At 41.1% G+C, this 26,256-nt stretch overlaps 1 long non-coding RNA gene across 1 annotated transcript in view; it reads left to right on the plus strand.

The window, feature by feature from the left end:
- LOC126191460 (uncharacterized) overlaps positions 1-26,256 on the plus strand; it is a 147,442-nt gene that overhangs the window by 14,175 nt on the left and 107,011 nt on the right. Inside the window, exon 2 of the long non-coding RNA XR_007538348.1 lies at positions 11,656-11,734. This is a non-coding gene — a long non-coding RNA (uncharacterized LOC126191460). The remainder of the gene's footprint in view (positions 1-11,655; positions 11,735-26,256) is intronic.

The raw sequence follows: 26,256 nt of genomic DNA on the forward strand, positions 1-26,256 counted from the left end.
CTATTCCGTAAAAAATAATTAATTTCTGAAATACTTTTAGCCTTATATGGCAGCTTCATGATGAAGTGCCAATCATTTCGATAATGGTCATAACTATTGTGGTATTTCACAGATGAGTATCAAATTTGAGAACGTTGTCATCAAAAATAGAGGTCGCTATGAATTTGTGTTTGATGCATATTACACATTCTATTGCTGAGTATGAAATACAGATGAGGTTTTGAAATTTTCGTAAAACTTCGGATCAATATCTGCTTCCAATCTCGAAGAAATTGAGCATCTGCAGCAACTTCACTTCCGATCGCAACGCGCGGGAATGAAATATTCATAACGCCTGTCATATCTCGTAAACCGCTGGAGATAACGAAACGAGATCTTGGCAAATGATACCACGCAAAGAGGAGAGTACTTAGCCGAATCGTTAAAATAAGTAACTTGATCAATCGCGATATAGCAGAAACTATAGTTTATAATTCTTTTTTAGCGGTAATGTAATTGCATAAGACTTATCAATAGCCAGTGAAAACGTACGAGTGCGGGATGTAAATAATATTGCGATATACATGATAAAACAAGGTACATTTGTGAAAAATGCACTGTGATAAAGTACATTCTTTCTGGACCAGACGACTATTATTTACACTGACTTGAAAAATTCTGCACTAATACAGTGTATAATATTAAATTCCTCTGCCTTCAGTATCCTAAATAAATATTGTGTAGCTGTTTATAGAGCTCCCTCAGGAAAGCTGAGTACATTCCCCAAGCAAACAATCACTTTTAACTCACCTCACAAAAACAATTATGCGTTATTATTTTAATGTAAATTTTCTTTCCTGTAAAAATATGGCAGATTTTGAGCATAAGTCAACAGTGAAAATCTACAAACCTTCAGCAGACATTTGCAGCAGTTGGAATGAGACAATGTGTCAAGCTAAAAACGTCAATAATAAATTTAACCTATTTCTAGATTAATTTGTTCCATTGTTTGACACATCGAAAAATAACACAGATATGCTTCATACAGAGAGATCGCTTTTTAAACATGAAAACAGCAGTTTCAACATTCGTTAGCACTCATGCTAACTAATGCGAGAGTGAAAAACAACACCCACTCACAAATAGAGAATAAAACGTATCGGTAATGCGTAACAAAATACGAACTGGAGAGAAATTTAAACACGAATAAAAAGTAACATGAGCCACAAATTTATATTTCGTTTTCAAAATCAAAATAAAGCCACTTGATAACGAATACTAGGCCTACTTACTGCGAACTTTTGCTCACAATTTTAGTCAAATGTATCCAAAATGCAAGATATTCCACCAGAAAAAATAACAATTGTACTAGGTATATAGTTTTTACATACCTTCGTCTGCTCAGTGGGTTGGAAATTGTCCCGATGAATCACTGAAAGACACTTCCAACGCAGATTCGCATCTTTCGGAAAGGAAAACAACATTACTTTCGGTCGAGTTCCGTAATTCACACGACACCTTGGCACACAGCACTTTTAAACCATGTTCACAGTAGCTTCACTACACGCAAACACTGTAATCGCTAGTTTTAAGCACGAATATAGCACTCAATCCAACAAACGTGTAAATAAACAAACGCTTCGAAACACAACATGGTGGCCCGCTTGGAGTGACGTCACGACCTGCTATGAATTTCGCGCCGCGGCCTTGTCTCTAGGTGGTGGTGCTCTGACCGTGGCAGTAAAGATAAACCACCAGAGTGGCACTATCGATATGAGCCGCCACAGCTCAAGTGTGACGAATTTTGTGCTGATACTGATGGCACAGATGACATCTCGGCAAATCAGGTTAAGGTGGATCTGACTGATTGACTTGATGTGGCTGGGAAATAGCCTGGCTTGAAACCGAAGTGAAGTCCATTACAAGACCACAGAGCAGTTGTCCGATGAACTCCATAGTTCAGCAACATTGTTCAAAGTCGGAGCAATGTCATGATGGTGTCACTCTCACCTTTGATAACCTGAGGTGGCTGGAGGGTGTTGTCTATTACCTCTTGGTACTGTTCCACACGAACTGCTGACCAGACGCGTGAAATGCATAACACAATGGCGGCACGATGGCAGCACTGAAGTTTCACAATAAACGAGATGTACAGAATTAAATGTGAACACTGTCGTCACGGGTCACCGCTGCAGTGGCATTTTATGGATTAGATGCAAGACGTATAAGAACACAACTATTTCTATAGACAGAAAAAAATCAGTTTAAAGATTTTAATACATGACAAATGTGGACGATATGTGTGAATAAAACAAAACATTTAATTAAAACATGGAGTACTCGCAGTCTTCACCAAACGCCGTGCTGCCACTCAGACACACTGCCAATGAGTGCAGCGCAAACAGACCAAGCCTTATGTACACAATCGCAACACGCATCAGATGCCCTCAGGGGGCACTGTGGATACTCCATGTTTTAGTTCAATGTTTCACTTTATTCACAAGCCTCATCCAGAGTTGTCATGTATTAGTGTTAAGTGCATTCTCTGTTTCGCTTCTTAATGTCAAATTGTTTGTTTGGCTCTTGCAGACAGTTCTGTGTCACATTTTGAAAACGCACACACCAGTATTTTATTTCTCTTTCCACCTTCCTCCCTCCCCTAGCCGTCAATCATGTCATACGGATTTGCTTCCTGCACAGTGGATTCACTATAATGGTTGATACTGTGAAATGTGCTTATAAGCGTACTTTTGAGCTATTTCTTTATTGCAAAACTCTATGACCTTCTTTTTGAAGATTGGTGACTTCTGATGACTTGTGATTCGTCAGGCACTATCTATTGTGTTTTAAATTTTAAAGCGTGTCAGTCTACGTTATTTGAATTTTCAAGTACAATTCGGACATTTTCAATTTGAAATGTTTTTCTATGTCATCTAAGTAAATAGTTATTCATTAATGTATCCTTTCATTTTATTTTTAGATGTGAGGATGATCATTTTTTATGATCAAAATCAGCAATGCAGTTGAATATGTGCTCCTGAGGCTGTAATAACAAATATTTTAAACAGATCTGAACAGTTGCGGAATCTCTCAGACAGTACGTCAACCATTATTGAAACCCATGTTCTATTCTGTGTTCTGTTGGATGCAAGTGATGGAGCTGCATTTGGAGAGAAGACAGTGTTTGTCAGAGGGAGGTCCATGCTGTTGTGGATATTCTACAACAAGTAAAGAATTGCGGGAGACCACTTCAGTTTTCCTGCTGTGGTGAAGTCTAGTAATGGAGGAGTGATTAGACTGGCATCGTTTGGTTGTGATCACTCCACAAGTAGTAACTGGGTCTTGTGTTTGAAAAAAGGAGAAGTAAATAGAGGATTTTATGTCTTGTCAAGAACGAGTCCATTAGAGATGGAGCACAAGCTAGGATTGTTTTTTATGGATAGGAGAGGAAATCATCCGTACCCTTTCAATGTAATCAATCCAGCATTTGCTTGGAGGGATTTAGGGAAATCGTGCAAAACCTAAATCTGGATGGTCGGGTGCTGAACTGAGCCGTTGTCCACCCAGATGTGATTTCCGTGTGTTAAACACTTCGCTCGGTTGTGTGATTGTGTGTAGTAAAATGGGAGCTCATAAGTGGCATACACTTGGTTGAATGGAAGCTGATTATTCCATAACATTTCATATTTTCACTTCTTCATGCTCTAGGATCAGAGACGTTACCCTCTCCTGAAGTACAAAATAGTTTTTACTGATCCAAAAACCGTGAGATGAGAACTGATGTTCCTATTACCTGTCGTAAATCTGAATCTTCTACTTGTAGGTTCGGGTACCGCAAATCGGCTTGTGAAATCATTTACTTTTTTTTAGTTCCAATATATTTGCTTAGCAATCTGCTTCTTTCGGATTTACTTCAATATATGCCTTATCACTCTTTGTATTAAGCCAAAAAATTTATCTTCAAGTTACATACAGCTTTATATGTCAGCTTTATGATTAAGTGCCCATTATCTCGCTACGGTCATACTTATTGTGATATTTTCATTTACGTAAGGCTCTGTGCGAAATTAGAAAAACATGTTTATCATGAAAACTATGGGACATATTGGTTTTGTGTTCGGTGTATATTAGTTTTCTGTATGGTGTATATTATGTCACTTTCTTCTGCAGCCAGCCGGTGTGGCCGAGCGGTCCTATGAGCTTCAGTCTGGAACCGCGCGACCGCTACGGTCGCAGTTTCGTATCCTGCCTCGGGCATCGATGTGTGTGATGTCCTTTTCTAGGTTAGTTAGGTTTAAGTAGTTCCAGGGGACTGATATATGTCGTGTGACTATGGCCCCCCATCGGGTAGACCGTTCGCCAGGTGCAAGCCTTTCGATTTGACGCAACTTGGACAACTTGCGCGTCGATGGGGATGAAATGATGATGGTTAGGACAATACAACACCCAGTCCCTGAGTGGATAAAATCTCCGACCCAGCCGGGAATCGAACCCGGGCCGTTAGGATTGACATTCTGTCGCGCTGGTCACTCTGCAACAGGGGGTGAACAGGGGACTGATGACCTCAGATGTTAAGTCCCATAGTGCTCAGTCTCATTTGAACCATTTTTCTGCAAATGAAATTTAGCTAAGTACTGCATTTTTCTTTAGGTTTGGGAGGACGTCTCTAATCTGTCTCCAATCTCGAGAAAATGAAGTTTATGTAGTATGTTTACTTCTGACTGCACATGCACGAGAATGAAATACCTCGTATCTCCTAAACCGTTCAATGTACATATTTGAGATTTTGGCAAATGATAGCACACAATGAGTAGAGTATTTCAGCATACGATATGGAACTTTATAATCTACATCACTATAGCCAAAGTTACTGTTACTTTTTAATTTTCTTCAGTCCAGCTCTGTAATTTAAAAAAAAACATCATTGATAGCTATTGAAAAGAGAATTAGTTAGGATGAAGATAAACGTGAAACTTCTTCTCTTATGTGATAGGGAACCGACACCGTTTCTCCATAAGACATTGACCTCTCTGGTCGTCCATAACTTGTTTAATAAGACAGTCTGCTTCAAGATTCTGTAGCAATAGCTACTGCAACGTGAATTTGTGCAAATTATACTACAGTTTGGCAAAAAGTGCAAAATTTAACATGGTCATTAGATAAATGTACGTATTACTTAAAATTAATCTCTGAAGAAAAACTTCAACAACTCAGATGGATATAAATAGCCAATTCTGTTGCAATTTTATGAGAATCCTGTAATCCAGTGTGTCTTTCTATACCCAACGCTGCACAGAATGTGGAAGTGAATCCTTTTACTACACATATCTTTTAATTCATCAGTTATATTCACTTTCATGAGTAGTTTTCAAGGCACTGCAAGTTGTCAGTGCGTTCACAGCTTCAGAATTACAAAAGTGTTTTATTAGGTCAGTTCTACTCTGCAGCAAAACTGCTGCATTGTTCTATTAGAGATAATTAATTTGGGGCCCGTGCATCTATGGGTAACAACGTTAAAAAATCATGACAGTCATTACTTTATGAATCCCTTGAGATTACTCATTAAGGTTAGAATAGACTATAAATATTTATAATCTATCTTTAACACATAAAAAGACAATTTAGGAGATAGAAGGTAACCACATCGCTCTGAATGAGGACAGGAACAAAAATATGATACACCGTTTGCTGGGAATTATTTTAATATTCTTTGCTAATTTTCCGCTTCAGTTGCTTTGCATTAAAAATACAATGTGTTTCAGGATTCTGCCAAAATTGCAACAGAATTGGCGAGCTACTTTTGTCTCAATTGTTAACATCATCATTTATGAGTACCAGTTACATTTCTCTTGTTGACAGGTTTTATTTTGCTTCTTTACAGTATAATTTGGACAAACTAGCCTTGCAGTAGCTGTTAAGACATACTTGTGAAACAGTGTCATATCAAACAAACAATTATTGGTGACCAGAGAGGCCGAATGGAGAACACCTCACAGTTTCAGTTTACAGTAACATAAGAGAAGAAATATCATGTCTATTTTCATACTAGAAAATTCTCGTTTCAATAGCTCCCAAAGACTCTTAAGAGATTTACAGTACTGGATAGAAAAAAATACTTAAAACCATACTTGCTGATACACCGCGGTAGATAAGAAAGTTCGGTATGTTAACCACGTAGCAAAATACACTCATTTTTACGTCCTATCACTTGACAAAATCTTGAACCTATATCTTGAACGTTTTAGGAGACGAGAGGGATGATATGAATATTTTATTTTCATGCACATGTGGTCAGAAATAAACACACTAAATAAATTTCATTTTTTCCGAGATTGGATACAGAAGTCTAAAGAAAATTTCAATACCGTAGCTAAATTTCATTTGCAGCAAAATATGGTGTAATATTCACCAAACGCAAAGTCATAATGACCAATATATTTAATGGAAAACTCTTTCTAGCTTCGTGCATCATCTTATTTGAATGCGAATATCACAACAAGTGTGACCATTAGCAAGATGATTGGCAATTCACCATGAAACTGACATGTAAAGCTATAAATAATTTGAAAATCAATTTTTTTATCTATTATTTTCTGCGAAATCGCTTGAGAAAGATTTTAGGGTGTGCACCTCGATTATGCCACCACTGTGCATCGCCAACCGGCGTGCCGAAAACAGGCTCACCAGCAGATGCAGAGCTGCACTGGTCAGCGCTGGCTGCTGGCTGCCATTGTGTCCTGCCACATTAGATAACTAGGACATGTTTCTCATGCTGGAAAGCCAGTCCCAGACTGAAGCCCCCCTCACAGGTTAGCAATGCTTACTGGAGAGCTGACCAGCCTTGGTGTGGTTTTTGAGCAGTTTCCTGCATCCGACTGTGTAAGTATGTGGCTGGTTCTCACATCCAACCCGAGATATAGGCATTGGATATATTTAGTGAACTTTATCACGGTTGGGTACACATTTTTCTCGCCAGGGAGGGGGGAGGGGGGGCATGGCGTCAGGGAGGGCGTCCAACCAGAAAATGTCATTAACACTACCAAATCCGGTACAGAAAACTGGGAAAGCAAAAGAAAGATTCAGGACAGTGTAGTCTATAACAACGTGTAATAAAAACGCTTGCAAACTAAAATGACAATATTTTGAAGAGAGGCGATGCAGTCCAGCATGTTAAGAGAATTGTGGCTGCCCTGCTCCGATACCACACCATCGCCATAACTAGCATATGGGTCATGTAAATGAGATACAAGACACTGAGGAGTGTAAAGAGGCTTACTGAGTGAGTGAATGGAGTATACCAGAAAACTGCCAATCTCGGCACATAATGCCACCTGTTATGTGCTGTCCAGTGGGTTTTGGAGTGCATATTGTAAAGATAGAGATATCTGGGGAGACTATATAAATATTATTTTGTGGTTTGCATTACACTTTAGTAATAAATATCAGTACATTTAAATGTGGTACATACATCTACCTGAACGTAAAAGTTTCAGTGTATCTGCATGTATCTTTAGTATAAGAGAGCTGTTTCAACTATTGAAACTTAAGGATTGAGTGGTAATGTCAGTGGTGAGGTAAGACGCATTGTTGACATGACAGAATAGCTAGTTGGTTGACTTGCGTATGTGGGGACACAGATAAAACATTTCGAATTAAAATATGCACTGTGTCAGTGAGAAATGAAGGCGAACAATGATTATTATTGAGTAAACTGTTAGCTGTGTACTGTAATTTTGTTCTAGTATGAAATAAGATAGTTTTCACCTGTGCAAGGCTTACATGCCTCTAGTGAAACAATTGAACAGTGCCATATCACTTAGTGAACTAAAATAATTTCGCACTTGCCGCATCGTATAGATAAGCACACTATGTAAGTACGTCAGTAACGTGTATTTCAAATCATGCATACTCTGGAACTCCAATCCCATGGCACCCAACTTCCGACATCCGCAGTGACAGTATGTGTGTCGTTTCGTTACCTGGAAGGTATATAGTGTGTATTTAGAATTCATGGGCTCTCAACGGCGATTCTATCAGCGCCTTTACACACAGTAACAGAAACGAACGGGGATAGAATGGATAAAATGGTTGCACACAGTGAGCATGGAACTTGCAAAATGACACTAATGCACACACTCCAACACCAGTCGCGTTGACCCGCACAGTCACTCTATCTCACGTGGAGAATATATAAAACAGATCTGGAGACATTATTTTCAATAAAGAGTAGTTAGATGCCAGGCATTACGTGTCCTCGTCGCCACACTCTCTCGGAATCCTGCAACACGTTTAAATGCAGCTTAGGTGGAGACATGTGAAACGGACTGCCAAACTAGAGCTGGTTCCCAGTTTCAAAAGATGTGTACCGTTTTCTCTTTAAAAGCAAAATGTTGTTATACTTGTAATTCTGTTTCACATCGACAGCACTGTCATGAACTGACACAATAATACTAACATACAAATGTAATATTAGCTACGGCATTCGCCCCTACAATCTTCGGTTGATTTGTAAAATAATAGTCATACATGCTCCTAGTCACTGAGACAGTGTATTCGACATGTTTTGTAGATTCTGATTTCTTACATAATAATTAATTTATATCTGAACTGAGCAGATTTGCAAACAACCATTATACGGCGTGCGCGTGAAACTATCATAAATGTCCTTTGTAATGTCCGGTTAAGAACTGAAGCAGACGCTGCATAAAAATCTGTCAGCTGATGTACATGTGTTTGGGGCTGGTTTGCTTACAGTATTACGCGAGTCGCGTACGCTGAGCGAGTTAGTGTATTTCGACTAATTGACAGGGGAACAGCACCAACTTGACCTCATATACTCAGGCTAAAAATGCCCCCTTGCAATATATCAGTCCCAACAGTTGATCCCGCGGGAAATTTGGACCATTATTCTGACAATACGCAGTTATGACCTTCGAAAGTACAGCTTATAAACTTTGACGTGCATCGGTTACTTGTCACTCGCTCAGCAGTAATGGCCAAGCGCGAAATACTCTGCAGTGAAGTGGAATCCAGAGTCGTCCTGTTCGTGGGATGTTGAAGGCGATTGAGATGAGAGGAGGGGGGAGGGGAGGTTGGATGAACACATCTTCACAACGAGTTTTTAAACCTTCTTCGAGAACATAAAATGACGAGAAAAATAGTAAGTAATACTAGCTTTCGAAATACTAAATGTCCTTTTCCAAAGCTGTTTCACAGAGGAAGACTGCACTTTAGTCCCTTCTCTAGATTTTCGCACAGATGACGAAATGATAGATATCGAAATAGATGACAGAGGGATAGAAAAATAATTAAAATCGCTCAAAAGAGGAAAGGCCGCTGGACCTGATGGGATAGCAGTTCGATTTTACACAGAGTACGCGAAGGAACTTGTCCCCATTCTTGCAGCGGCGTACCGTAGGTCTCTAGAAGAGCGTAGCGCTCCAAAAAATTGGAAAAGGGCACAGGTCATCCCCGTTTTCAAGAAGGGACGTCGAATAGATGTGAAGAACTAAAGACCTATATCTATAATGCCGATAAGTTGTAGAATTTTGGAACACATGTTATGCTCGGGTATAATGACTTTTCTGGAGACTAGAAATCTACTCTGTAGGAATCAGCATGGGTTTCGAAAAAGACGATCGTGTGAAACCCAGCTCGCGCTATTCATCCACGAGACTCAGAGGGCCATAGACATGGTTCCCAGGTAGATGGCGTGTTTGTTGACTTCCGCAAGGTGATTGATACAGTTCCCCACAGTCGTTTAATGAACAAAGTAAGACCAATTGTATGATTGGATTGAATAGTTCCTAGATAACAGAACGCAGTATATTATTCTCAATGGAGAGAAGTCTTCCGAAGTAAGAGTGATTTCAGGTGTGCCGCAGGGGAGTGTCGTAGGAACGTTGCTATTCACAATATATATAAATGAGCTTGTGGATAACATCGGAAGTTCACAGAGGCTTTTTGCGGATGATGTTGTAGTATATCGAGAGGTTGTAACAATGGAAAATTGTACTGAAATGCAGGAGGATCTGCAACGAATTGACGCATGGTGCAGGGAATGGCAATTGAATCTGAATGTAGACAAGTGTAATGTGCTGCGAATACATAGAAAGAAAATTCCTTTATCATTTAGCTACAATATAGCAGCAGTTAATTCCATAAATTATCTGGGAGTAGGAGTGATTTAAAATGGAATGACCATATAAAATTAATCGTCGGTAAAGCAGATGCCGGACAGAGATTCATTGGAAGAATCCTAAGGAAATGTAGCTCTAAAACAAAGGAAGTATGTTACAGTACACTTGTTGTTGAATAGTTGAATACTGCTCACCGGTGTGGGATTCGCACCAGATAGGGTTGATAGAAGAGATAGAGAAGATCCAATGGAGAGCAGCGCACTTCGTTACAGGATCATTTAGTAATCGCGAAAGCGTTACGGAGATGATAGATAAACTCCAGTGGAAGACTCTGCAAGAGAGACGCTCAGTAGCTCGGTACGGGCTTTTGTTGAAGTTTCGAGAACATACCTTCACCGAGGAGTCAAGCAATATATTGCTGCTTCCTAAGTATATATCGCGGAGAGACTATGATTATAAAATCAGAGAGATTAGAGCCCACACAGAGGCATACCGACAATCTTTCTTTCCATGAACAATACGAGACCGGAATAAAAAGGAGAACCGCTAGAGGTACTCAAGGTACTCTCTGCCACACACCGTCAGGTGGCTTGCGGAGTATGGATGTAAATGTAGTAATCCGAATATGTCAACCTCACGCACATATACGTTCAATGTTATTTTAAAAATATTCCCGTACTGATATTCTACAGCTACATATACTCCATATGAATAAGTTCAAGCAACCGAAGAATTATTATGAAATGAAGCTTATGGTTTTCGATTTGAAATTTAACACTAACAATAAGGTAAATGTAACCCTGTAAATATACTTAATTTAAAAGTGCCATCTTTAAAATCCAAAGAAAGTAACGCACAACAGCGATGTTAACAATTACCTAGCTCTACGTACTTCTTTAATGACACACTCATTCGTTTCATTCATTTTGACCACAACTGTGAGCAGTACCATAAAAATCTTTGGCACCAGCTAGAGATTATACACCGCATTTTTTCACAGAATAAACGAAACATGTTACCAGTATCGAAACAGTATTTAACAAACCTCTTACTTACACCACTGTATAGCACTTCGCTCTCTGGCATTAAGCATCCGCAGTACAGTGAAGCGAGTGCATTGTGTAATAATATGTAGATTTAGTTGCAATGTTCTGCTTCAAAGCGACCAATTTTCCGATACATCTGGACCGAAATATTTTACTTCCATCGAAGTTCCGTGTAACAATCTAAACTATCAGATCAATCGGGCGCTTGGAAAGACGTCGCAATAAAACACAACAGCAACCTATTAACGGCTACAAATGTCTAGGGGAACTAATGCGTATATAACACCCCAGTGTCCTCGACTAGCATAAAGCCACTGCTGTGTTTGAACTGGAAGAAAATACAGTATGTTGTGACAGTCTGGAGCCATGAGTCGACAGTCTGGGGCGACCAATGGCTGATTTGTAAGAGAACTGCCTATAAATGGCATGTCTACTGGGTCCAATCACAGTCCATAAATGTGTAAAGATCTTTTTATTTTCTCTTTTTTTAGTGGTCTGGTGTGACAGTATCTCCTACTGTCCTGAAGGGTACTACTGCTGTGACAACGACATGTGCTGCCAGCCCTTAAGGTAGGTTGTTATTTGATTCTTTTAGAACGTAGCTCTGTTCATGAAATTCTCGGAAGTTGTAGACTGCGCCATGTTTTAAAACATACCCACATTTCCGCCACTGTTGTACACTACTGGTCATTAAAATTGCTACACCAAGAAGAAATGCAGATGATAAACGGGTATTCATTGGACAAATATATTATACTAGAACTGACATGTGATTACATTTTCACGCAGTTTGGGTGCATAGATCCTGAGAAATCAGTACCCAGAACAACCAACTCTAGCCGCAACAACGGCCTTCATACGCCTGGGCATTGAGTCAGAGCTTGGATGGCGTGTACGGGTACAGCTGCCCATGCCGCTTCAACACGATACCACGGTTAATCAAGAGTAGTGACTGCCGTATTGTGACGAGGCAGTTCCTCGACCACCTTTGACGTCGTTTTCAACTGGTGAGAGATCTGGAGAATGTGCTGGCCAGGGCAGCAGTCGAACATTTTCTGTATCCAGAAAGGCCCGTACGGGATCTGCAACATGCGGTCGCGCATTACCCTGCTGAAATGTAGGGTTTCGCAGGGATCGAATGAAGGGTAAAGCCACGGATAGTAACACATCTGAAATGTAACGCCCAGTATTCAAAGCGCCATCATTGTGAACAAGAGGTGACCGAGACGTGTAACCAATGGCACCCCATACCATCACGCCGGGTGATACGCCACTATGGCGATGACGAATACACGCTTCCAAAGTGCGTTCACCGCGATGTCGCCAAACACGGATGCGACCATCATGATGTTGTAAACAGAACCTGGATTCATCCGAAAAAATGACGTTTTGCCTTTCGTGCACCCAGGTTCATCGTTGAGTACACCATCGCAGGCGCTCCTGTCTGTGATGCAGCGTCAAGGGTAACCGCATCTATGGTCTCCGAGCTGATAGTCCATGCTGCTGCAAACGTCGTCGAACTGTTCGTGCAGATGGTTGTTGTCTTGCAAACTTCCCCATCTGTTGACTCAGGGTTCGAGATGTGGCTGCACGATCCGTTACAGCCATGCGGATAAGATGCCTGTCATCTCGACTGCTAGTGATACGAGGCCGTTGGGATCCAGCACGGCGTTCCGTATTACCCTCCTGAACCCACCGATTCCATATTCTGCTGTCATTGGATCTCGACTAACGCGAGCAGCAATGTCGCGATACGATAAACCGCAATCGTGATAGGCTACAATCCGACCTTTATCGAAGTCGGTAACGTGATGATACGCATTTCTCCTCCTTACACGAGGCATCACAACAATGTTTCACCAGGCAACGCCGGTCAACTGCTGTTTGTGTATGAAAAATCGGTTGTAAACTTTCCTCATGTCAGCAAGTTGTAGGTGTCACCACCAGTGCCAACCTTGTGTGAATGCTCTGAAAAGCTAATCATTTGCATATCACAGAATCTTCTTCCTCTCGGTTAAATTTCGCGTGTGTAGCACGTCATCTTCGTGGTGTAGCAATTTTAATGGCCAGTAGTGTAAGTGACGTCCATCGGTCTGTGGAATACTACTGAGACAACACAACTTTTATACTCTTCACTATTGCTTAAGAGGTACGTGAGATTCGTGATGTAATTTCGTGTTAGACATAGAGAGGAGTTTCCTCAAGTGTTACTACCATACTACCAGTAGAAAAAAATGGTTCAAATGGCTCTGAGCACTATGGGACTTAACATCTATGGTCATCAGTCCCCTAGAACTTAGAACTACTTAAACCTAACTAACCTAAGGACATCACACAATACCCAGCCATCACGAGGCAGAGAAAATCCCTGACCCCGCCGGGAATCGAACCCGGGAACCCGGGCGTGGGAAGCGAGGACGCTACCGCAAGACCACGAGATGCGGGCCATACTATCAGTAGACCAGAATTTAAACACATCTCTCTTCGACCCTGCAGCATTAGGTGATCATATTTTATATCAATACTTATTTGATCACCCAAAAGTTTACTTTTTAATTTTGACAGGATTTGGTATTATTTCACATACTGTTATGTCAAGAAAGGGTAAAAATTAAATCCTCCGGAACTTTAGGAATAATTTATACTCTATTATCAATTGGTTATTAGGATGCGTTGTGTGAGCGCAGCTCATTATTACCATAGGAATGGATGTAGATACACGAACTCAAAAGGTTATAATAAATGACTGAAGCGATTTCACAGACATGATGTAGTTATGTATAACACAACATCATAAGGCTTTGTACACAACTAGAAAAACTAAAGAAATTTTATTCGGGATATTACAAGTGCTCCCTCTACCGATTCTGCAAATATCAACTCGATAATCAGGTTCTTCTCACGTTCGGCGCAGCATGTCGCTGTCAATCCGTTCAAAGACACTGTTGGTGCGAGCTCGCAATTCTGGCAGGTTTGTTGGTAGAGGAAATGTAAACACTGAATCTTTCGCATAACCACACACAAAAAAATCACGGAGGCCTGATCGGGTGATCGTGGAGGCCATGGTACGAACTGATCATCATCATCCTCACAACGACCGGTCCATCAGTTTCTCAATTTCCTGTTTAAGAACTGGCGAACATCTTGACGTAAGGTGGGTGGACCACCAGGCAACCATCCTGCGGATAGATGAAATCCACACTGTCGATTCTAGTTGTAGCATGAGCCAGTTTCCAGCACGTTCAAATTGAAGTGTCCTTTAGCGGTCTTTAATGGGCCGTAAACTTTAAATTATGAGACTGCAGAGAACACATTAACTTTTGGTGAACCTCGAATGTGCTGTATGTTAGCGTGGGGATCCTTTGTCCCCCAGATTCGCACAATGTGCCTCCTCGTTGTCCCATTCACAAAAAAAAAAAAATGTTGCTTGTGGTATGTTCAACTCTCTGCTTGTGTTCGTCGGCTTCTGTGGGCTACGTGCGGAACTCGCCACACGCAGTCAACCGTTTCTTCACTTACTGCAGGCCGGCCCTTGATTTCCCCTTCCAGAGGCATTCAGAAGCTTTAAACTGCGCATATCAACGCCGAATGGAGTTGGCAGTTGTTGGATTATTGCTGAACTTCGTTCTGAAGTGTCGTTGCATTGTAACGGAAGACTGATGTGAGCACTTTCTCATCTGCTGTCGCCATCTTGTCTGATTGCTCACTGTAGTTGTCTCGTGGCAGAAATGTGAAGTGTGACTACAAAAACACATTTTCTGAGTTTTTCTGTTTGAATGTTAAGGGGACCACACCCTGCCTATCTAACCTATGTTAATTTAGGCAAGTATTTGACCCATTTCTGAAAAAACTATTTGATGCAGGACCTTAATATTTTTACTGTATGTTACATGATGCTAATAGAGTACTGTACTAAAATCTACTTTATCAATTTTATAGTTTTTAAGAAATACTTTTTTAAATTTACTAACAAAAAATATTAAGTTTTTTCTGCAGAATTTTTTTTGTAGACTTCCTAATGGGGGAAAATTAATGAATGTAGTAACAGAGGTGACTTTTTATGTTATGCAGAGTCTCTGTAAATTGATAGTTTCTGATATAATGGGGCATATCTACTGAAGATTTTAGTTTAAGGAAAATTGACTTTAAAGAAAAATCTTTTGAAATTTGTTACTTACAGTTAATTAAAACTGTCCTGCTGCATATGATGGCCCTTCTTTGGCCTCCAGCAGGTCTTCCAGCTACTTTTTCACCTTCCTGGATGTTTGTCTTGCATTCTTGGCCATATTAGATGCAGACCTGTCTGCATCGGCTATCCTCATTTTATCGCAATGTTGCAGCCCAGTGATCATATTTTCATCAGCTTTTTGAGTACCCAACACTTTCCAGTATTACCACAATTGAATGTAATAACAGCATCATGGACTCCTCGTTTCATTGCATGCATGCCTGCAAATACAGTTTTAGGAAGGCGGCTCCAAATTACGCTGTTGAAACATTCATTTGGGTTCTGTGTCTGCCCATGCAGACATTTTTTTAGAAGATCAGGATGAGCCACGTCTCTGAAAATAGGTTTAATTGCTGTAATAACAGTAGCAGGAAGAGAATTCTGGTGAGAATAAGATTCTCCAGTTGCCTGAGCCCTATCGTATTGCACCACGAATTTTCTTCTGATGGACACGATCCATGGCATGGCTTATCATGAGTAGAGGACTTATGGAAGAATATGGCCCAAACATCTCTCTTCATTGCCTCCAGATTTTCTTTATTTCTCCTAATTGCCTGTCCATAGTGTGCCTGCAAGTTTTCTATTCCACAATTCACTTGAACGAAACTGACCGCGTGTATGAAAGCGTGTTGTTTACAAACAGCAGAAACAAAAGAATACACTCGGAAGTAAAAAAAATCCCTAACGTGCAATGTAGGGGATATAAAAATCTAAAATATATGCAGAAAAGTGGGTGACAGAAAAGTGGGCGTGGCACACAAACACACGTGGTAGGACAATGCTCTTTAAATGCTCGAAAAAAATTTTTTTCAGCAAAATACTTTTCAGAGTACTTCAATAAAACCTTGATCCATCGAAATACGATGAAAACAGAAAATAGATTTCTTTCGACCTGAACCACGGTGTTGTCCCATTAAGTTTTGTGACAATATGTTTATTAATGCTGTGACAGTGAATTTATGAAATCACTTCATTGCTGTACCAAGTGGAGTTGAGGTTCTTAGATGAAAAGCAACACTATATGGAACATAGTTCAAGTTTAATGCCCCTTTATTATGACTACATAGACTCTTTTTCCTATTAAGATGCAACAGACCATTGAAAATCGTACTGTATGTAATCGAGGGATCGACTTAGCATTCTTTGACCCGAGAAAAGCCTTCAATAAAGTTAAAAGAAAACAACTGTGGAACATCGTGAAGAAAAGAGTATACCTCACACCATTTAAACACCTAGAAGAAGCCTAAACGAAAACACAACTATCAAATGACATATAACTGGAGAGCTACCGAGCGAGGTAGCATAGCGATCAGCACATTGGACACGCATTCGGGAGAACGACGGTTCAGACCCGCGTCTGACCATCCTGATTTAGGCTTTCCGTTGAGTTCCTTAGATCCCTTAAGGCAAATGCCACGATGCTTACTTCGAAAGGGCACTGCCGATTCCCTTCCTCGTCCTTCCCCACTCCGAGCTTGTGCTCCGTCTCTAATGACCTCGTTATTAAAGGTACGTTAAACACTAATCTCCTCCTTCTCCGTAACTGGAGACCTGGCAGCACCTTCAGTTTCCAACAAAGATATAGTATTTCGATCAGACTTTTAATTATATACAGGGCATCCTTTCCAAATATCCTACGTTTCAATGGCCCACGAAAAAAATACAGGGTAGTCCGTTGATCGTGACCGGGCCAAATATCTCGCGAAATAAGCGTAAAACGAAAAAACTACGAAGAACGAAACTAGTCTAGCGTCAAGAGGGAAACCAGATGGCGCTATCGTTGGCCTGCTAGATGGCGCTGCCATAGGTCAAACGGATATCAACTGCGTTTTTTTAAATAGGAATTTTGTTGAACCACTTTTTTTCGCTTTGTGATAGATGGCGCTGTAATAGTCACAAACATATGGCTCACATTTTTAGACGAACAGTTGGTAACAGGTACGTTTTTTAAAATTAAAATACAGAATGTATGTACGTTTGAACATTTTATTTCGGTTGTTCCAATGTGATACATGTACCTTTGTGAACTTATCATTTCTGAGACGCATGCTGTTACAGCGTGATTACCTGTAAACACCACATTAATGCAATAAGTGCTCAAATTGATGTCCGTCAACCTCAATCCATTTGGCAATACGTGTAACGACATTCCTCTCAACAGCGAGTAGTTCGCCTTCCGTAATGTTCGCACATGCATTGACAATGCGCTGACGCATGTTGTCAGGCGTTGTTGGTCGATCACGATAGCAAATATCCTTCAACTTTCCCCACAGAATGAAATCCAGTGACGTCAGATCCGGTGAACTTGCGGCCCATGGTATGGTGCTTCGACGACCAATCCACCTGTCATGAAAATTGCTGTTGAATACCGCTTCAACCGCACGCGAGCTATGTGCCGGACATCCATCATGTTGGTAGTACATCGCCATTCTGTCATGCAGTGAAACATCTCGTAGTAACATCGGTACAACATTACGTAGGAAATCAGCATACATTGCACCAATTAGATTGGCATCTATAAAATGGGGGCCAATTATCCTTCCTCCCATAATGCCGCACCATACATTAACACGCCAAGGTCGCTGATGTTCCACTCGTCGCAGCCATCGTGGATTTTCCGTTGCCCATTAGTGCATATTATGCCGGTTTACGTTACCGCCGTTGGTGAATGACGCTTCGTCGCTAAATAGAACACGTGTAAAAAATCTGTCATCGTCCCGTAATTTATCTTGTGCCCAGTGGCAAAACTGTACACGACGTTCAAAGTCGTCGCCATGCAATTCCTGGTGCATAGAAATATGGTACCGGTGCAGTCGATGTTGATGTAGCATTCTCAACACCGAAGTTTTTGAGATTCCCGATTCTCGCGCAATTTGTGTGTTACTGACGTGCGGATTAGCCGCGACAGCAGCCAAAACACCTACTTGGGCATCATCATTTGCTACAGGTCGTGGTTGACGTTTCACATGTGGCTGAACAGTTCCTGTTTCCTTAAGTAACGTAACTATCTGGCGAACGGTCCGGATACTTGGATGTTGTCGTCCAGGATACTGATCAGCATACATAGCACACGCCCGTTGGGCATTTTGATCACATTAGCCATACATCACCACGATATCGACCTTTCCCGCAATTGGTAAACGGTCCATTTTAACACGGGTCATGTATCACGAAGCAAATACCGTCCGCACTGACGGAATGTTTCGTAATACCACGTACTTATACGTTTGTGACTATTACAGCGCCATCTATCACAAAGCGAAGAAAGTGGTCCAACTAAAACACTCATATTTCTTTACGTACTACACGAATATGTAATAAAAATGGGGGTTCCTATAAAAAAAAAACGCAGTTGATATCCGTTTGACCTATGGCAGCGCCATCTAGCGGGACAACCATAGCGCCATCTGGTTTGCCCCTTCAAGATAGACGAGTTTCGTTCTTTGTAGTTTTTTCGTTTGATGCTTATTTCGTGAGGTATTTGGCCCAATCACTATCAATGGACCACCCTGTGTAGTAGATACGATAACGAAAATGCACCATATGCTAAAGGATCTGAAACAGTTTATATTTCCAGGTCAGAGAGCCAATCATTTTCGCCATGGTGCAGCATAAAAGCATGAAGTCGAAATCGCGACTCCACAGCTGCGAGTGAAAGAGTTAGTGTCGTTTACAGAAGCAAAGAAATTATCGTATCTTGTATGGGTGTGATTTGCTTGATGTGAAAAAGAATTGATAAATGGTACTGTAAGCTTCTACCAATAGCCTCGCCACAGTGGTAACACCCATTCCCATGCAATCCTCAGGTTAAGCGCTGCTGGTGTTGTCTAGCACTTGCATAGGTGACCATCTGGTATACCGCGCCCCTTTGGCAAGCGGGGTGCACTCAGCCATTGTGAGCGAAATTGAGAGCTACTTTATTGAGAAGTAATTCTTCCTGTCACGAAAACTGACAACGGCCGGGAGAGCGGTGTGGTGACGTCACGCCCCTCCATATCCTCAGCCAGTGACGTCTGTAGGTTGAGGATGACACGGCGATCGGTCAGTACCGTTATGGTCTTCCGAGATCTGTTCGCACGGAGTCTAGTTAATGTAAATTTCTGGCAACTGAAAGTGTGCTGAAAGTTTTGAAGGTGCACATCTTAATGTTTTGGAAGAGACAGTGGAGAACACCTGACAAGCGTTCCCCAGAAGCCCACGTAAGTATGTTCGGCAGGCATCTACCGAACTGAAGTACCACGAGCAACATTGCGTCGTCGTACTCAAAGTGGGGGTCTGAGGTTTCAGAGAGTAATAGAGGGGGGACCGAATTTTATTGAAACATTTTGTAAAGTAGTCTGTCATCTCATGTTACGTACACAACTGGTAACGCTCTTGTCCTTGTGCCACCTTTGCACTTGGATTTCTGAAGATATAAATAATTCCAAAACGCGTCATACTTACTTTGTGATCAGTAGTCATTCTTCACCTGCTGTATAAATTTTTATGTGGCCTACTTTTTTTTTTGTTACAGATCTGTGTATATTTATGAAACATATATATTTTGCATTTTGTAAGAAAAATATTTGTGATGAACAAATACAACTAAACATTTATATCTCGCCGCGCGGAGTGGCCTCGCGGTTAGAGAGGTCATGTCACTGATTGCGTGGCCCCTCCCGCCCGAGGTTCGAGTCCTCCCTCGGGCATGGATGTGTGTGTTGTTCTTAGCATAAGTTAGTTTAAGTAGTGTGTAAGCCTAAGGACTGATGACCTCAGCAGTTTGGTCCCTTAGGAATTCACACACACACACACACACACACACACACACATTTATATTTCGTCTTATGTAAGAAAAGACTTCCAGTGAACAAATATTACTAGCGTCAGATTCTCATTTCCACGAACCAACGAAACTCCTCCATCGTACACTTGCTGTCGTATTTCATAAGAACTGACCAGCAGATCCTGTCAGCGAGAACACTGACAAAAGTCTTGAGTAATATTTCATCACACAGCCCCCGTTACCGATCACTCGGAGGACTAGCTATTTACCAAACGTTTAACAATCACTAATAACAATAAACCGTTTGACAATGCAATGTGACCACCTCTTCCTTGCAAAACTGACTATAAGAATAGATTGCTATAAGAATAGATTGTAAATCACAGCCCCTGTGATTCACTTGATTTCTGTCAGGTTTCCAGAGTGAGTTCACGGGTAGTGAGTTACTTAGAAGTTGAATTCTAGTGCTTGTTCAACGGTATTAGTTAACCAGCTTTGAAAGAAAGTGATACAAATACTGCCATTCCCAACGGATAAGTGGCCGACTCGAAGTTGAAGCAAGAGGTTCCGCGGAAGCGTTTCACCTAGCGTCTCTTCTCCTTCGAAAGTATACAGTTCTAATAAGGAAACACATTCAGAATTTAATCAAAATAGAATCTTCTTTCACATCACCCTCGGTTCAGCAATGTTAGTTCTGAACGCAAAACTGAAGGGCGTAAATATCTAGTCGATTGTCTGAATTCGGGTTTATAAGCATTCTTTTGAGTAATGAGGAACGACAGTAATATGTTCATTGTTTGGAGGTTTTGGCCAACGATAGCCTATAGAACTAAAGGGACACCTGAAGATAAAACATCCAGACCATGTAAGTAAACCAATCGAATTTTCTACGCGTCATACGCAACAGCTAAAAGGCAGCAGTAAGAGCAACCGTAGATTTATCCTATTCAATAGCAAAATCCAAATGACCACGCTTTATTGGTGAGAAATTAATTCTCCCCGTAGCCATCAAAACATGTGAAATCATGCTTGGAGAATGGTTTGGCGACAGTCTGAAATCGAAACCACACTCAGGTGATGGGAAATCAATTGCTACCACTTCTTCATGATAACCCAAAATTCGTCCTGGAGCTTGTTGAAAGTATTTATGTCGGAAATCTTTTCAGCTTCACGTTTTTGTATGCTACTGTTATGAGAATGAAACGTACGAGGATTGTCCCATTTGCAAATCTCTGGAAGGGAGGACTTAGGGCGAAGACCTTTTCTTTCATGTAAATCCATTTCTTGTTGATAACATCCTGTCATGGATAAACTGTGTTGGTGTATGTACCGATGAGGTGGCAGAGTTTACTGCAACTAAAAGGGGATTCGTGGCAAGATTGTGTGCTGTTCCTCCTTCACATATTGCATGATACACAGGGTGGCATTGGCTTCTATACTAGGTTCTAGTGTAACTGGAAGCGAATAAAGTGCTGAACGATGTAGTCAGTGTTGTAAATTTTGTGAAAGCTCAAGCTTAAAACAGTAGGCAATTTTCCATTCTTTGTGAGGAGATTTGAGCGACCCACAATTCCCTTCTATTTGCACATGGAGGTAACTTGGTTAGCGTCAAGGTAAATTTCTTCGTCGCATTGTGGAGCTAAACCATGAACTTGGTCTTTTCCTATGAAACAGAAGTCCTACACACGCGGCTCCTAAGGAAATACAATCCGAAAACAAAGGAAGTAGGTTACAGTACGCTTGTTCGCCCACTGCTTGAATACTGCTCAGCAGTGTGGGATCCGTACCAGATAGGGTTCATAGAAGATATAGAGAAGATCCAACGGAGAGCAGCGCGCTTCGTTACAGGATCATTTAGTAATCGCGAAAGCGTTACGGAGATGATAGATAAACTCCAGTGGAAGACTCTGCAGGAGAGACGCTCAGTAGCTCGGTACGGGCTTTTGTCAAAGTTTCTAGAACATACCTTCACCGAAGAGTCAAGCAATATATTGCTCCCTCCTACGTATATCTCGCGAAGAGACCATGAGGATAAAATCAGAGAGACTAGAGCCCACACAGAGGCATACAGATAATCCTTCTTTCCACGAACAATACGAGACTGGAATAGAAGGGAGAACCGATAGAGGCACTCAAGGTACCCTCCGCCACACACCGTCAGGTGGCTTGCGGAGTATGGATGTAGATGTAGAGATGTAGATGGATGAAAAATAGTTTCTGTGGTACTTGGACAACGTTTTTGAGAAGCTGAATCAGTTTATCGTATCACTTCAAGGCCGAAACAGTAATGTAATCTTTCTAAGTGAGAAGGTACTTGCATATAAAAGAAAACATGGACTTTGAAGAACGAGTATGGAGAAGGGTAACTGCGAGGTGTTTTCTTGTCTGCATGGTTTCGTGAAGGAAAATGAGTTCGAGGATGAATTTCCAGACACCCAATCTGAGTGTGATTGGGTCCACTGTCCGTTCGATAAGATCGCAGCAGACCACTTGCCAACAGGAGAACAGGACGAGCTGATAGAACTCTCAAATTCAAAGGGTTCAAATGGCCCTGAGCACTATGGGACTTAACTTCTGAGGTCATCAGTCCCGTAGAACTTAGAACTACTTAAACCTAACTAACCAAAGGACATCACACACATCCATGCCTGAGGCAGGGTTCGAACCTGCGACCGTAGCGGTCGCGCAGTTCCAGACTGTAGCGCCTAGAACCGCTCGGCCACTTCGGCCGGCAACTCTCAAGTGATAGAGCATTTCCAAACGAATTTAAATCTAAATGTCTTGAAAATTTTTGGGTGCAGACATGAAATCGATATCCCAGCTTAGCAAGGAGGGCGGAGAATGTGTTATTACCGTGCCACCAACTTACTTGTGTGAGTCAACATTTTCCGAAGTGGCAAGATGAAAAATCAGGCTCGACGGCACCTGAAATGGGATCTGCGAATTGCTGTTAAAAAATACAACCAAGACTGGGTCTTCTTTCTTCACAAATTCAAACACATCGCACCAAATACCAACCAAATTTCTGAATTTTAAACCGTGTGCATTTTTATTCTCGTTTATTTCCTATTTGTATGAACAGTTTCGATGCAAAGGTTTTTAAATTATTGGCCTTTAAATGTCGTCTATTGTTCCACCGTCATTTGTTCGTGGTGATCATTCAGATAATGAAAAATTCAAAATGAATTAAAAGCGATGTACATGGACACAGTATAGCTTTAACTAGGTAACTAATTTGTGAACTTATTTGTTAAGAAATACGGATGTAGTGAAATACACATATTCGTTCAGTTTCAACAAGTGCACATTTAGCCGTGGTTATTTGTAAACTAGTTGTAGTAGTTAACTTACAGCAAATGGCTCTGAGCACTATGGGACTCAACTGCTGTGGTCATAAGTCCCCCAGAACTTAGAACTACTTAAACCTAACCAACCTAAGGACAGCACACAACACCCAGCCATCACGAGGCAGAGAAAATCCCTGACCCCGCCGGGAATCGAACCCGGGAACCCGGGCGTGGGAAGCGAGAACGCTACCGCACGACCACGAGATGCGGGCTAACTTACAGCACCTTTGAGTAATACGAATGTATGATAATTAAAAAAAAAACTTAACTCTCATCTGCTCGAATAATGGTAATTATTGTTACTATTGTAAGTGATAGTTGCAGTAATTAGAAAGAAAGAAAGAGATTCTGTGGGCCGTTTTGTACCAGTTGCTAAGGAAGGAAAGAAGAACATGGAGTCGGGGGGGGGGGGGGGGTGGGATGAGGGCAAAGTAATTTTTGTTTCCCCTTGTGTAGTACACCAGCGTGCCGGTTGTATGCTTGGAGCATTTCGTAAATCCTCATATATAAGACCTGCAATCGAACATCATCTCTCAAGAAGATGCAGCTCCGCCGCATTGGTTAACAGCTGTTCACAAGTTCCTGGATATGAAATTTCCCAATCACTGGATTGGACACGGAGGTCTCACAGTGTGGCCACCACGTTTCCCCAAAATTACCCCGTTGGGTTTCATCTTATGGGATTCGTCGAGGACTGTGTGTATCCGACCAAAGTGGATGACATTCCTACGTTAAGACATCGTATCACTGATGCGATTGCGTGACAGAGGACATGTTACGAAGAACATGGCGAGAAACTGAATACAGACTCGATATTCTTCGTGCTGCAAATGGTTCAAGTGTAGAGGTGTGCAGATTATTATTAAATAAGTTTTTTGAGAAGCTCTAGCATATATTTCAATTTCGTTATCATGTGTAGTGCAGTATTTTTTCCTGGGTCTTTGAAATATGCGAAGTTTGAAAGAGCCGGCCGATGTGCCCGAGCGGTTCTAGGCGATTCAATCTGGAACCGCGCGACCGCTACGGTCACAGGTTCGAATCCTGCCTCGGACATGGATGTGTGTGCTGTCCTTAGGTTAGTTAGGTTTTAAGTAGTTCTAAGTTCTAGGGGACTGATGAGCTAAGATGTTAAGTCCCATACTGCTCAGAACCATTTGAACCATTTGAAGTTTGAAAGGGACACTCTCTATATACAAGATTTACTGCTTGAATAAGAATCCTAGTTCCATAAAGGCAAAGAGACTACTGTGGATTGGGTTGTATTTGCATATGGCGTCACAATTTTAACAGAGATATAGAAAGGGCTGCAAAAAGAATTTACCTTCTAAGCAAAATAGCCGGGGACCACAGTATTACTATAGTCACAAAGAAAACAAAAACAATGACTTTTATGGGACCGGACCTCCGAAAGAACAAAAACTGTGAACAATACAGAAGTAAAAAGGGTCGACGCTCATAATTATCTGGGATGGGATATCCGACGCAAGTACGGTAAAAACATGGGCAAGAGAGTATCATAGTTTGGAAACAAACGAGGAACAATAAACAGGCGCTTTGAAATAAAACTCAAAAATAACACAAATGAAGTTTCATATAGTAATAGTCACGCCCATATTACTCTAGAGAAGAGAGTCGTGAGACATTTATAAACGACAATTTTAAGATTCAGGCAACGGAAATGAGATTCCTTTAACTGTGAAAGACTGTACCACACTAGACAGTTCAAGCAAAAGCACTATTAAGCGAAAGAAGCAAAATCGAAGGCGACAGAAGAATATGAAGTGAACATCTCAACAGAATGAGTAATGGCAGACGAAGTTAAATATAAATTATAATCCGGTAGGCCGAAGAGCTGACAAGTGCGAGAATTGTCGCACAATCAGCTTAACACCTCATGCCTCCAAGTTCCTGACAAGAATAATATACAGAAGAATGGAAAAGAAAATTGAGGATGTGTTAGATGACGATCACTTTGGCTTTAGGAAAGCTAAAGGCACCTGAGAGGCAATTCTGATGTTGCAGTTGATAATGGATGCAAGACTAAAGCAAAATCAATAGACGTTCATAGGATTTGTTGACATAGAAAAAGCGTTCGACAGTGTAAAATGGTGCAAGATGTTCGAAATTCTGAAAAAAATATAGGTAAGCTACAGGGAGAGACGGGTAATATACAGTCTGTACAAGAACCAAGAGGGAATAATAAGAGTAGACGACCAAGAACGAAATGATCGGATGAAAAAGGGTGTTAAGACTGGGATGTAGACTTTCGCCTTTACTGTTCAATCTGTACAAAGAAGCAATGATGGAAATAAAAGAAAGGTTCAGGAGTGGAATTAAAATTCAAGGTGAAAGGGTACCAATGATAAGATTCGCTGATGACAGTGCTATCCTGAGTGAAAGTGAAGAATTACATGCTGTGCTGAATGGAATGGACAGTCTAATGAGCACAGAATATGGATTGAGAGTGAATCGAAGAAAGACGAAAGTAATGAGAAGTGGAAGAAATGAGAACAACGAGAAACGTAGCATCAGGTTTGATGGCCACTGTAACGGAACATATTAAAGGCTTTACTGTACTGAAGTATGCGATACCCTCCAAATTCAACCAGTTTAACGAGTATTTACGATTATAGAAAAGTTATTGTGTATGTAAACAATGATTGCGTAACATGTCTCCATAAACAGTCAACCCATTAAATTATACTGAATAACTGACCCACACAAAAGTTAATATCACCTGATCACTGATACA

Source organism: Schistocerca cancellata, chromosome 6 (genome assembly GCF_023864275.1).
Source record: "Schistocerca cancellata isolate TAMUIC-IGC-003103 chromosome 6, iqSchCanc2.1, whole genome shotgun sequence".
NCBI lineage: Eukaryota > Metazoa > Arthropoda > Insecta > Orthoptera > Acrididae > Schistocerca > Schistocerca cancellata.